This window comes from Eutrigla gurnardus (genome assembly GCF_963514095.1).
Source record: "Eutrigla gurnardus genome assembly, chromosome: 8".
Taxonomy (NCBI): domain Eukaryota; kingdom Metazoa; phylum Chordata; class Actinopteri; order Perciformes; family Triglidae; genus Eutrigla; species Eutrigla gurnardus.
The window spans coordinates 20,227,162-20,241,249 of NC_139922.1; the positions used below are offsets into that span (position 1 = coordinate 20,227,162).

The window sequence follows — 14,088 nt, forward strand, 5'->3', positions numbered from 1 at the left end:
AACGGATGAGTGTTTGCCCTCCGGTTTTAATTTCATGACACCCGCTCCCTTTCCCCCCCAGTGAGTGGCTTGGCATAACACAGGGTCAATGCCACTGCTGAAGATAGTGGCCTATAACTGAATTAGCAAATTCAATCTTCTAAAACGAGATCAAGCTTACTTTGAAAAAAGACTCACTCCACACTTTTAGCGTAATTGCCCACACAATTATGTTAATTTAGAGGTTCTGTACTTAATGCACTGCCTGTTTGTTCTTAACCAAAATCCTATGCTAATTTGAAGGGGTAAGATTCCTTCATTTGAGATAAAAGGCTCAGATAAATGGCATGTCCCCTTTTTACAACTGCCTGTAACTATTTGTCTCCTCAAGTGTTTGGAGATAAGTGGTTCAGTCACAGTGAGGGCGCATTAAGTCGGAGTCATCTGAGCTATAAAATAGTTCTTAAATTACAGTTTATCTCCGTTGCTTTGGTACATTTCTCGAATCATTCTTCACATTCGGAAAACACTCCCGAAATGCATTTACACCACGCAATGGCTAACCTGCAAAAAGCCCATAACGTGCTCTAAATCCTGAGTAAATAAATATGTCAGTAAATGTGTCAGTGCCAAGTCCTTGAGTCATTGTTTCCCAACAATTCAGTCAGTGTCTAGAGAATGTGGAGGCTGAATTAGTTACTACAAACATCCGGTTTTCTCTGGATCCTTAAACGATGCTTAAATGTCCGAGTGCGGGAAGACCGGACCCCATGCCACGGTTCCCCCTCTCTTAGAGATGTATTTGCCTCTGGCCTCTGCTCCTCCTGGTCACATCTGCGTGAACAAGCAGAACAGACACAGCCGTACATCCTGTGTACCAGCACTCATGAGCAGTTGTTGCCTGGCAACCTTAAAACTCTCGGTGATCGGGGATGTCTCGCTGCTCAGCGGACGGGTAGGGTTAAACGAAGAGGTGGTGAGTTTAGAGCTAAAAGGGCTGCATTCATCTGAGGCTAACCAGCTTCCCCGGCTCGTGCTACTGCCTTGCCATCCTGTGCTGTCCGACCACATGGTGAACATACTACTACCATGCTACTATCCCATTTTACAAGAATACACCTGATGAAAACATAGCATGAATATTGTAACGGTGTTCCCCATCAGCATCCAATTTTTCAGCTTTATTCCTTGACCTTATGGTTAACGATGTAAGCCTTGGTAAAGTGTGTGCAAAGCCTGTATAGCCTAGTTGATTGCCTTGGCTTGCATCCATGAAATGTTGTAGACCTATATTACGTACAGAGTGTGGGTGAGACTTCAGCAGAACAGCAGAACACCGAAGCACTAGTTATAAGCCCCCCCCCCCCCCCCCCCGATTGCCACCGGGTATTTGCCAAGAGTGAAAGCTTTGAGTCAAATGTCTTCATGATGATCGGCTCATGCAAAGAGCAGTCGTCTCCTAAAAATCCTACCAGTGTTGGTTTAGAGGTTAAGAGACTATCCTTGTGTGTAGGAGTGGAGGCACACGAGTGCTGTTGCGTGTTAGCGGTAGTGTGTGGTGCACCGTGTCACCGTGACACCGTGCTACTGTATAGCCAAGGGCATGCAATCATAATTGCTGCGAGTGATTCAATTATGATCCAATTCTGTCTACTCCACAGGGATCACGAGGTGCAATGGGACATTAGAAATGGATAATTCACTTCACTGTCGAGAGATACACACTGCTCCTTCTTTATCCGTGACAAAACACACATGATGCCATGCGCCTATTAACACACTGCAGAAATCCCAAACTCATACGTGCAGCTGGAGGTCTCAAACTGCCGTCTTTTTCAAATAAAACGAAAATGTGTTCCCCCCCTCCCCTTTTATCCCCTCCTTCTGCGATATCTCATTGGGTCGTAGCTCCATTAACTCTATAACTCTCAGAGGGAAGCTCGCGTCATGCTACATTAGGACTATAGCCTTATGGATTTCACATTAAATGACTTTTCTGTTGCAAACCTCAAAGTTATTAATTTTTGCAGCTTAACAAAGCACACTTGAAAATGCACATGAGCTGCGAAAAGCACGCCTTGAGGAAAAACGTGACTGTGTCATGCTCTGGAGGGGATGTAAAGTAATCTTAATGTTTTGCTGCTTTCCTATCTGCGGTCATAATGTGATGAGGCCTGCAGTCTGGAGAACAGCAGTCATGTGTGAGCAGTAATCATGTGGTGTCAATCATGTGCCTGAAGCTTTCACTCAGGAATCAATCAGCCTTGGGCGGCTTACAGGCAAATCAACACTTTTGCAGGTGGACGGGATGGACTGGCTGACTGGCAGCTTATTCTGTCTGTCAGTGGAGAATTGAGGAGAAATCGAACACTGCCTTGCTGCAAACTGGGCATTAGATATTCTATGAGTCCCCCACCACCAAAATACACACTAACTCCCCATCTTCCATCTTCCATATCATAAATCTATTTATCCCCCTGTGCATCTGTGTATTATCTGAACAAAATTATAAACTTTTTTTATTAATTAATTAATAAATTGATATATATATATATATATATATATATATATATATATATATATATATATATATATATATATATATATATTAGTGTACTGGTAACATGATAAGCTGTTTTAATGTTTGAAAAGATGTGGGAATAATTGTGGCAGTTTAAGTGCAGCCTCAATGGTGAGCAGATGATAGTTTCCAGTCTGCTCTGATTTGAAACAGCCCTAGTGGGTAACTCATTGAGAACCCCAATATTGTCAGTTGTTTGAAAAGAGCAATATTGAAGTATGCTCCATACAAAGAAGTGTTGACTATAACCTTAAAATTGTGCTTTGATGGTCTGGGTTCACCACATGGGTTTACCACATGGGTTTACACTGCAATCGAAAAAGGCCAATTAAATGCCCCTTTCACTCCATTTCCTGGTAATGGCGCTAAATAATGTGTCGCTGAACCTGGCATTGTCTCATGCTGTAGCGGATCCAACCCTTTTGCCGATATACTTCATAAACATTTAACTGCCATTTTACAGAGCTGTTAAAAGTCACGCAGAGACACGCTGGGTGTCCCTGACAAACCCCTTTTTTTAAATTACAGACTTTGTAATTTACCACTGAGAGTGCAGTTGGTAATTAGCCACACTAATATAAAAAAAAGAAGAAGACAATGCACAAAAGCAATGATGCATCTACGGAGACAGACTATTATGCTGTTCATTTTCAATCGGCGTTCGTGTTAGGGGGTGTAATGCCCACCCTCCTGGGCACTGCAGGGATACCTTTATACACATCGTTCAAACACGTATGAATTATATTTCATTTCTGCAGCAGAACTCATTCAACTCATTAGCCTTCTGGGCACAGAGCTGCATGCTGGCAGTAGTAGCAGAATCCAGTTGTGTTTTCTGGGTTCTCAGGAGTTCCCTAAATGTGGGAGATTTATCATTACAGCACATGCAGCTTAAATATATGTCATGTCAAGGTACTGCAGGATATCCATGTCATGGCACTGTGGCAATGAGGCGTCGCACCGACTGTCTTGTTATATACAGCGTTACATTGTTGACCAAGTACTGCCTCCCACTGCTACGCTGGTCAGACCTACCATGGAACCCTCACTGTCACTAACGGCACTCCCTGATTAAATATGATATTTTTGTAAAAAAAAAAAAAAGATTTCCAAGAGAAGCAGACAGTAGGGTCTACAATATGAGTTTGAAGGATATATGCTGTCTGTCGAATAGAGTCAGCAGCAAAAACAGGTTAAAAAGATAAAGATAGAAGCTAAAGCCCACAGAGAGTGTGGAAATGAACATCAGAGGACGGAAATAAAGGATAACCACTGTTCCCTTAAAGCTGGGTGGGTCTTTATTCACTGTTACAATCATTACAAAGCAAAAGCAGCATGTGTTCACATTAAATATGCCTTCAGTCGCTTGCACAGCATAGACGTGCTAACGCTAATTAATGATGTGCTAACGCTAATGTTAGCTCCACAGGTTTCTATGTAGAAACGTGTGGAGCCTTTTAACCTCTCCAGGTAATGAGTATCATTATTACACAATGTGATTTTTTTTTTAATGTTTTCTTGTATTACTGCCACACTAAAGACATGAGAGACGGTCCAAAGTCGCCATCATGCATGTCACTGGAAATAGTTTCCCTCCTTTAGCATGTGTGAACAAATCAAAACGAGACAAACAAAATGAAGCAGGAAAAGTACACCATGGTAACAAACAGTCCCAGTCTCATCCAATCCCGACATTTCTACACTATTTAGCAGCAACAACAATAACATTCAGTTTCATTTTTAGCTAGAGTTGCTAAGAAATATGCATTGTTATGCAATTCTCGCGCACCCTCCAGCATATGGCTGCCACGGCTACTTATTTTCCTTCCTATTTGACATTTCCTGCGACCACAACTATCTTGCAATAACATGTTTGCCTCTTCAAACAAAAAGAAGATAATTGAAAACCCTGAAAACAAGAACATGGATCCGTGCTCCTGGGCTTGTGTTTGGAAATCATGCCGGAGCGTCCCTGCCATCAGCCATGTTTGCTTGTGCAGCACGGGACATGTGCCAGGGAAGGCTGCACAAAAATAGTAGCGTTGCTGAGGCTGGAGCGGTTTGGCTGGTCACATCTCCCTGGAGAGGAAATCATGATGTGCTCTCTCGCTGTCTCTCAAACACCTACATGCGCACACAGACAGGCAGGCAGAAAGAGGAGAGAACTAAAGGCCATGTCAAAGAGGGGAAGACAAAAAGGAATGGGAGAAAGACATAGTAGACATATTTTAAGATTAGTTTTCTTTGGCCTGGTGTCTAGAGGCAGCTATGGCAGAGCGTAGAGAGAGAGAGGGAGCTCAGAAATCACATTCAGGGAGAGACGAGGTCTCCGACTGCTGCCCCTCTGTTGCTGCTGTCTTCTTTGTTGTGCTTTTTGTTGCAACTGACCAAAGATAACTGAGCTTAAGAGACATCCGCCAGGTATGGATGGCCATAAAAACAACTTTGTTGTTCTTGTTCTATCTCTATGTCCCTATCTGTGTGTCTTCCTAGAAATACATGGTCTTGGTACTGTGTGTAAATGCATTGAGAGCCAGTTTAAACGGGAGTTCCTGTATATGTACACATACTTGGCCAATTAAGCTGCTACTGACTATCTTTAATATAGATGTATCCATATTCGGCGGACCACCCTACCGAAGCAACACGTTATCCTATTTTAAATGCATTAATTGAAAAGATTTGAAACGGCGTTTATCAATTCATTCTCAAGCTATCGGAGCGTTTATTCAATGCATGTTTGAAATGGATGCTCGTTCCATTGCATTTAACAGTCACACTTGCGTTGAATGTATTCAGTGGAAGAGGCGAGGCGTCTCGGATATGTCTCCGGGAGAACAGATGAGGAATTTTTAAGGCAGTCCTCAGGCAAAACCTCCATTTTTAATATCATTTTTCTAGATGATGATAGGCCAGAACTCCTACAGGATACATTTGGTGGTGCTTCGCAGCTATTTCACTGGTGAATAATTCATGACGAAGAAATGAAACTGTGGATTAATCTCATTTTAATCTTTTGGCAAAGCCAACGAATATTTGTAGGACACGGTGTGAAGTATCGGGATGCTAGATGCTGCTATCGGGCTTCCTGCTCTGCTTACCGGAAGTTGAAGCTTAAAACAGCCTCGTAAGAATCTTCAAATGACACTGAGAAACCTGAGGGTAGAAAAAAAAAACCTAGCTGTGAAAACATGGATTATTGCTTATGGAATTACTGATGATGAATATGGATCATATGGGACATGTGCAGAAAATGATTAGCATAATACAGATTTGTTTTATCTCTGCATCTGTGTGTGATGGTGTGTCATATGGACACGTGTTTGTGTGTGGGGGGGTTTGCAGGTGAATGTAGTTAGTGGTCAGTTAATGGTCTTTCTGAATTCATCACTCTGTGTCCTTTAGTTTTTTTCCTCTGTGGCACAGAGAAAAAGAAAATTATGGAGTTAATTGTGATGCTGGCATTTCCCTATTGACATCTTCAAGCCCCCATTTACATTTCCTATCAGGATGAGCACTGACAGGGGCCCCGTGTGAAAGGCCAGGCTGGATTAAGGTATCATTGTGATTGCATGCTACCTTATGGACATGTAGGCAGGAAGAAGACCTCAATCCCCGTCTGGAGCAGAGCGAGGTCCTGAGCTACTGGTAAGCCCTCATCAGTCTCACCCTCTGCACCACGGCTCTCGCCCCTCTCATACCTTGGAGATCGGGGCGTGATGGCATGTAATGGTGGATATAATTGCTTTGTCCTCTATCTATCTTTTTCCCCCCCTGTGTTAGTTGGAAGTAACCGAAATGAAATGAGGTGACACGCGAGGGCCGCTTGAACTCTTTCTGTCAAAGAGCCCAATGATTCCTGTGTCGCATCCAGAAGCGAATGTCAAATTGGCTGCAGTTTGATGATATTTTGTAGATTTATCTGGCAGTTTCCCCCCCCTTCACCCACATGCATCTGGTCCTACAACCATTTTTATATTGATGCAATGCAGGGAGTAGCAGATGCTGATGGGATATGTTGTTCTCTCTGTTTAACGGGGCCCATAAGCCCTAAAATCATGTTTGACATCCACAAGCTTGCTCCCCGTGACTGTAAATAGCTACAATCAAAAAGTGAGCCAAAGTGGGACTGTAATCCCACCCGACGCAGCCAGTCGGTGGGATTTCCCTCCTCTCTTATACAGATACTATGGATAAAGCGATCGTATTTCCTCTGTAACGCACATGAGTCAGAAAATGTGTCCATCATTGTTGCGGAACTATCCTCATAGCCATGACGGATAAGGAGATCCAAGGTGCCTCGTTAGTATGCAAAACGATGCATCATATTGCATTGTCTCATTTCCAACTGCAAATGAGGAAGGAATGGAAAAAAATATATATATCCTCTAGATTACCCCATTAAAACATTTGGTTCTGCTGAAATGGTGACTCGTGTGATTTGGTCCCGGGCCCCGGAGATGAGCGTGGACGAGGATTGATTGAGATGCGCGGTGGAGCTCGTTCCTGGCTGCCTGCTCCTCTTAGCAGCGCCCACTTCACTATTTTAAGAGGTCATCCCTGGAGGAGTGTGAAAATGTGTCTAATTAAAACAAAATGCTTTATCAAGAGCCGAGACAAAGTGAGCAGCCCCAGTGAAATAAATAGCCAGCAATTTCCTGAGATTCCACATTCCGATAAGCATCTTATTAAAACAGCCACCTGTCTAATGGAGGTGTTCTGCATTGTAAAAGGCCTTTTTTCCCCCTCGGTGTTGCTCTTCGTCTCCCTCGCTTTCTTCCCATGTGCTTGCAATGTTGAGCATCTGCGTCTATGTAATCTTAATTCTTTCATTCTTCATTTTTTAATCATTTTTACGTACATGTCATGGTTTTTACGATGTTATTGGTTTTACTTCACTTTGAACCGGTTTGTTGCAAATCTTGAGTATGTCACCCTTTATTCCTGCCTCTTAACGGTTTTCATTCACATTCATCATGTCATTTAGAGTCACTTCTGTCTGAAGTTTGATCTCAACACTATCCATTGTGTTCGTGGCTGTAACTTCGGTGGTTGTGCACATTGTCATTCCACCTGGAATGACAATGTGCCTTCCAAATATAGTTTGCTTGTTAGCATGACCGATAAACTGTACAACAAATTGGGAGTCTAACTATTTTCTTAAGCATTTTAGATGTTGCTGTAGCTGTGGGCACAGAGTACTTAATTGTTTTTTTTACATCATCATTATTCATCTTGTCTGACAGCTCGATTGGAGCACTGATGTGTTGAAAGATGGACCATCTGTACTTTTGCCTCCCTCTCTCTCTCCCTCTCTCTCTCTCTCTCTCTCTCTCTCTGCTGCTATTTTTGAGGTGCCATGTTTCCATACGGGTGACATCTGAGTCCACGTTTTCCCGCCACAAGTCTGATGTGTGAGATTACAGCACAAGGCTGCAGCTCATGGAATGCCTTCGAGCAAGGACAAAATAATTAAAAAGAAGGAGGAGGGGAAAAAAAAGAGTACAATGCCTCACTCAGCAAACATATCAGAGCAGCTTGCAATTACCACGTCTCCTGTGATTGCATCTCTGTGGAAATTTGAACTTCAGAGTGGGTTATTTTCCCTGAAGAGGAAACAAAATCACAGCAATGAAAACTTTCACTGAGATCATCGTTTTGATGCGACTGCTAGTTTGTTGACTAAAACTTGAAGTGCGCATGATGCTGTTTGGATTTATTTGACTTCTCTCAATATTTTCCTCCTCAGCGTGGAGCAGCAGAACTGGCCAATCATCCTCATCGTGGTGGCGGGCATCTCGTTACTGATGCAACGGGCCACCTGTACGAATGTGAGTTCTGTGTGTGAGAGTGTATGTGTGTGACACTGCTGATTGCATGGCAGTCGTCCCGAGAGCATTTTGTGCGTGCATCCGGTATCCATTAGAACAGGTGGATTGTGTTAAATAAGCACCGGTAGTGGACTCCTATAATAGACCTGGTTCAGATGACGCACACATCCAATGACGCTGCACATTGTGGTCTCCTACAGCCCTGCAATGAGAATAACAAATAACTTCTCTGGTCATTACCTGCAGGATGGAATGAGAAAGTACTGTATGTTTGTATGTTTGGGCCACTGTTAGAAATAAGAGTTCCACATGAAGGGCTGCGGTTCTACCCAGAACCTTGTTAAAGAAAGGTGCTGTGTCCAAAATCACTCAATATGTGTGCTAGCCTTCTCAATACTTTTGTGTGAAAAAACAGTTGTAACCTGAACTATAATTACCACGTCACTTCCTCCTTGCTGTCTCCTTGGAGACGTGTAACCATGGTAACCAGTGCCATCCTCATGTGACCAAGTTATGAACTAATTTCAAAAAAATATTACGCCAAGCAAAGTGAAATCTTATACCCACACATAATTTGAAGTGTCACTGACGTTACAGAGCTTTCCGCCATTGTCTGTTATGAACGCATAACAACAGTATTGCATTGTGGGATATTAATGCAGGTGTCCGATATTTACGTACTGTAATATTTCGCACAAGAAGTAAACAAATCAGGTAGTATTGGTTTCCCACATGGTAAACGATCTACTATACTGTTATAACAGAATAATATTTCATGTTAATATGGAATTACATTTTTTTTACAAAGTTTTATGGGATATAAAAGGGAACATAAAGAGTGTTTTTTCCCCCTCATAACCCTATATGGTTCTAGTTGGTACTAAGAGTCTATGTATGTGCAGGTAAGTTAATGTTGACCAATTACATTTGAAGGTGTATGATGTTGCAGTTTTTTGTTTGCATGTTGATAATTTACATTTATATTAAAAAGGAAAAGCAGGTAAACACAAATGTTTCCAATTATAACTGAGATGGTTTAACACTGGAACAGAGATAATTGCCATCATATGACACGGACGGTTTAGTTTTTCTTTGATTTTTCTCTCCAGTCAGGCAGATGCACGGTCACAGAGATGGAATGGAGTTTGGATGGAGTCGACAGGTTGCAACATTCCCCCGTGATGTCTTCAGATATGGCTGGAGGGAGGGAGAATTAAAGGCATCACTAGAGGCCCCTTTGAAACCTTCCAACTTAGTATGAAATGCGAGCACTTTGATCAGCTAGCGGTCAAGCGGCAGCCATGCAGACGGCCATCTCTCCACATTACCGTCGGGAGCCTCATTTCCTAGCAATGCTCACACCCTTCCACCTGGCCACTGGTTTCATTTGCTCACTGAACTGATCTTCCAACAAATAAGCTTTGTGCTTTGCCACGATTTACCCCCCTCTATCTCCCGTCACACATGCCCCCCCCCGCCCAGCCGCCTCGTACATCCGGAGATAAACAGGAGGTACTCCACAACGCAATCATAATTACGGCATTAACCTTCTCACACGCAGTGGGCTTTGAATCCCGTTGGTTTCTTGCCTCACTCTCTACAGAAACGGCCACCTGGTCCGATTCCAAATGTAAACATAGATATAAAGTGACAAATGGCTTGCTGATCTGACAACAGCCTAATGGCCAATGATGTGTCCTTTGATTTCAGATCCAGGGTGGGGAAGGTGCCAAGACTGAAACTGGCTGAGTGTCCAGGCTACCTCTGTGAACCTGGACCATCCTGACACGGTGTCCGACATCTGTTGCTCTATCTACAACACGGGGCAAGTATGGATACTTAAGGCTAATTACGGTTCTTGCAATTCTCATTGATCCTTTTCTAAAAGTTGTAATGATTAAAGCCAGAAACGGCAACCCGTCAGTTGTTCGTGATGGATGGATTTCTACCGTAATAACCCAGATGGGTGAGTCTAATCAGCTCTCTATTCACAAAACAGACAGTTCTGTGCAACCTGTTCTTTCAATATCAATTGAGTTATATTCCAATCAAACAAATCACAGCTTGTTCCAAGCGGGGGCTTCTCCAAACGGGCCGTGAGTAATGGATTGAAAAAGTCAGTATTTGATTACCTCTGCCACCCAGGGTTGACTAAGATCCATTCGAGAGGTAGGGCGGTGGAATTCCAATATGGACGCCCTCCAGCTATTGACCCTGTCTTGAAGTGGGCACTGTGCTTTTAGTGTACTTACACTGCTTGTTCCACATCTTCTTCCTCCTGGCAGTTTTGCAATACTTTTGATGGCAGACACTGGCTCCCTTTCCCCCACTCTGCATTATTGATGCATCAGAGAATGTGGATAGCCTACTTTTTTTTTTGTCATAACCCACCAAGGGCACAGATGCAAGAAGACAGGGGATTGGTTTTGGTGTATTGCATGACTTCTACTTGTACTTGTACTACTTCAATGTCATTCCATGTAATTATATATACAGAATAATACCAAGGGCTGAAAGAGGAGCTAGAAAAGACATGGAGAGTTCAGGTATCATCGGTGATGGAAGTCAACACAGATTTATCATTTATGAATTCCCGTCGAAATAAGTGCACGATGGCATCTGTAGCACAAGTAACATGGACATTCAACAACTAAACAGATGTAGGGCACTGTGTCACTGATGCCATGGCGAATTATAGGGACTAACTTCCAAGGATTGACAACTCCTTGTTTTTGTGATTATTATCTCTGGAGTTGGAACAATCCTGAGCTGCTTAGTTCCACCGGTGAGTGGTGTAATAAATATATCACTGAGCTGGAGAGAATGAGGGAGAAGGAATCAAAAAGTGAAAGAAATGAAGAAGTCATGAGAGAGAGAGGGAGAGACGTGCATCTGACAAGTTCACCGTCTCATCTATAGATGGCAGTATTCTAACAGAAACAGAGTTGGATGGGAGAGACTGTTCAGTGGGTGCTACGCAAACAAACAGATGGGTAAGAAGACTTTATTTCCATACATACATCGTCAGTTATTGATATTCAACCAATAACATTTTGTCATTTATTTCCAAAGGGACTGAAAATCAACATCTGTATGAATCAATCAACAGAGAGTTATCCAAACTGCAAATGCTAAATAGTTTGTTAGAAACTTCTGGCATCTTTTTTTTTTTGGTAATATGTTCTTTTGGTTTTCAGGTTCGTGTGTGTGTGTGTGTGTGTGTGTGTGTGTGTGTGTGTGTGTGTGTGTGTGTAGGACATAATCCTTATGTCTACTACGACGTGTTTAGAGGCTACTTCTTCCTCGTGTAATCCTACACGTTGTTCTAAGACTGCATTTCTGAATCCTACATGTTTCTTAGTGCATCTCTGATGCTGTTTCTTTTTTTTTTGTTGCTTTGGGCGGAAACAGTTAACACCATAATGAGCCGGAGTGTGAGGGGGCTGGCTCTAAACGCGCAGTGTGCCAGTGGCAGGCAGGCAGGCAGGCGGGCAGCACACAAACACTACTGTACACTGATGGAGCCGCTAATCCGTGTCAGTCCGGCAGAGCCCCGTGAGAAAGCGACGCTGCTGCGGGTCTGAGCCGACGCTGCGCTCAACGCTCCCACCCGCCGGACGCATCGGCGAGTCCCCGGCTGCGGCTTTGCGCATTAACCCGCGTGTTGCGTAGAGCAGCGTTGGAGGACGCGAGAGCCGCGAACTGAAGGAATGTGCCGTTTCATTGACGCGATCCAGTGAAGTGACGCTCGGAGATCAGTTCAGACGGCGAAGTTTACGCAGTGAATTTGCGATCACTCGCTGTGATGACGATTTTTGGGGTCTTTACTTGAATGAACGACGCCGCCGCGCTTAACAGCTTCCCAAAGCAGATTTAAGGAATTGGAAGACATGTCAAATTGTTGAAGCATCTCCGAAAAAAACGCCGTTTTCCCCCCCAGATAGAGCATTTGGAAACATTTTCTTTTTCTTTTTTTCCTCCCTCCTGTGGATGTGAGTCTATAGCGCATCAGTTGAAACCCCCAGAAGACGGACAGCAGCCCGCTGGAGGCGACGGGATAACCGGGAGATCCAGTTTAAACGGAGAGGTGAGTGACGTTCAACGCTCTTTTCGCTGTGTAAACATTTGTTTTAATCCCGAATGACAACCACGATCTTGGGCTCATTTCCCCTCACTGCAGACACAGACATTTTTTATTATAGGCTGCCGGCTCTGATGAGGTAGCAGCCGGTTTTCAATATTTCATTGTAGCTTTTTTTCAAGTAGATGCTTTAGAAGAATATGCATATGATATAAGATATTTATTCCTACAGCAGGCTTTACTCACAGGTGTCCCTCTGGATCATTCATGCTGTATTCCCATTCATTATAAGCTGCTGAGTTACAGGCTTTTTTTTACTGAGATGATGCTTCCAGTCATCATAATTGTGGCTGATGAGCTGCTTTTTGTGTCCGTAAGATCTTCAGAAGAATTTGACCAGCAGAGTAACGTTTAGTGTCTTCCAGTCACCAGGGTGCCGGACTGCAAGATGATTTACATTTCTTGACCTTGATCGTGAGGGCAAAATGACACAATGTCACTCTCCTCAGAGCCCACGGGATTAATCTTCATAGAATACTTCAGACTACACTTAAAAAACATTTTTTTAATGTAATATACAGATTGGTGGAAGGCTACAGACCAGGACCTGCGTGTCTCACTGCAACAAGTGAACTTGTCTGTATCCGGAGTTGAATATCGGACCGTCAAATTCCCACTTTTTGTGGTCATAAAAATAAATGTACTGTGGATCCGTTTCACAAGTACACTGATCAAATTCACACCATCTAAACATTTCCTGCTGGATTACTTCTCTTCTTAAGTGGTAAAACAACAACAAAAAAACAATTTGCAACAACAAACCCCTCCAATAATGATGTATTGTCGCCAGCTGGCATTCATTTAGGATTCCACATCGACTCTAGACCTCATCCGTCCCAATCGGCAGATGCACCTACAAATCTTCATTCTCTGTCAGGCTGCCGGCGCTCCAGCAAGCATCCGTGACAATGACTCTAAAGAAAATAAATGTTGTCTTAAGTAGAAAATTGCCTCACATTTGCATGAAAATAACTTGCATCTGCCGCGGCTGACGGGAAGCATATTAATCCCTCTTGCTCGCGCAATCAAAAGCCGTTCCTTCTTGGTGAGATCAGGGATTCTGTGCATGTGAAGCGTGACCCCCGCTCACATCATTATTTTAATATCCATCTCAAAGTGAAACAGCAGTTTGACCCTAAAAGCAGCCACCAGGGTGGAAATTAAGGGCGCTCAGCATTGGTTTGATTATCCCATGCTGATTATATTCACCTAATTAACTCAAGTCTAATGGGGGGGAAAAAAAACACAGTCTCTCATATAGTGTGGTGATGTCACTGAGCAAGCTCGGACCAGTCGGCTCCTCAGCAGCTGTTGTATCACAATGGTGGGTTTTATTAGCTCGACCTTGGTTCAAAATTTCCATAATTTATCAACTGACAATTTTTTAAAGCTTATTGGTTCAAACCGATTGCTTTTAAAAAATATTCCCATTGTTGTTGATATTCTTGGTTCATTCTTCTCACGGTCCATTTGCTCCCTTTTTTAAATCACGGAGGATATGAGCCAAGATGTTCAGGAATCTGCCCAATAACTCCCTTTCAAGTGAGGCCTTTGAA

At 43.2% G+C, this 14,088-nt stretch overlaps 1 protein-coding gene across 1 annotated transcript in view; it reads left to right on the forward strand.

Annotated features, from left to right (window-relative positions):
- The first annotated feature begins 11,872 nt into the window (after positions 1-11,872).
- plxna2 (plexin A2) overlaps positions 11,873-14,088 on the forward strand; it is a 171,585-nt gene continuing 169,369 nt past the window's right edge. The window contains exon 1 of the mRNA XM_084014686.1: positions 11,873-12,478. The gene's annotated coding sequence lies outside the window, so the exon portion shown is untranslated. The remainder of the gene's footprint in view (positions 12,479-14,088) is intronic.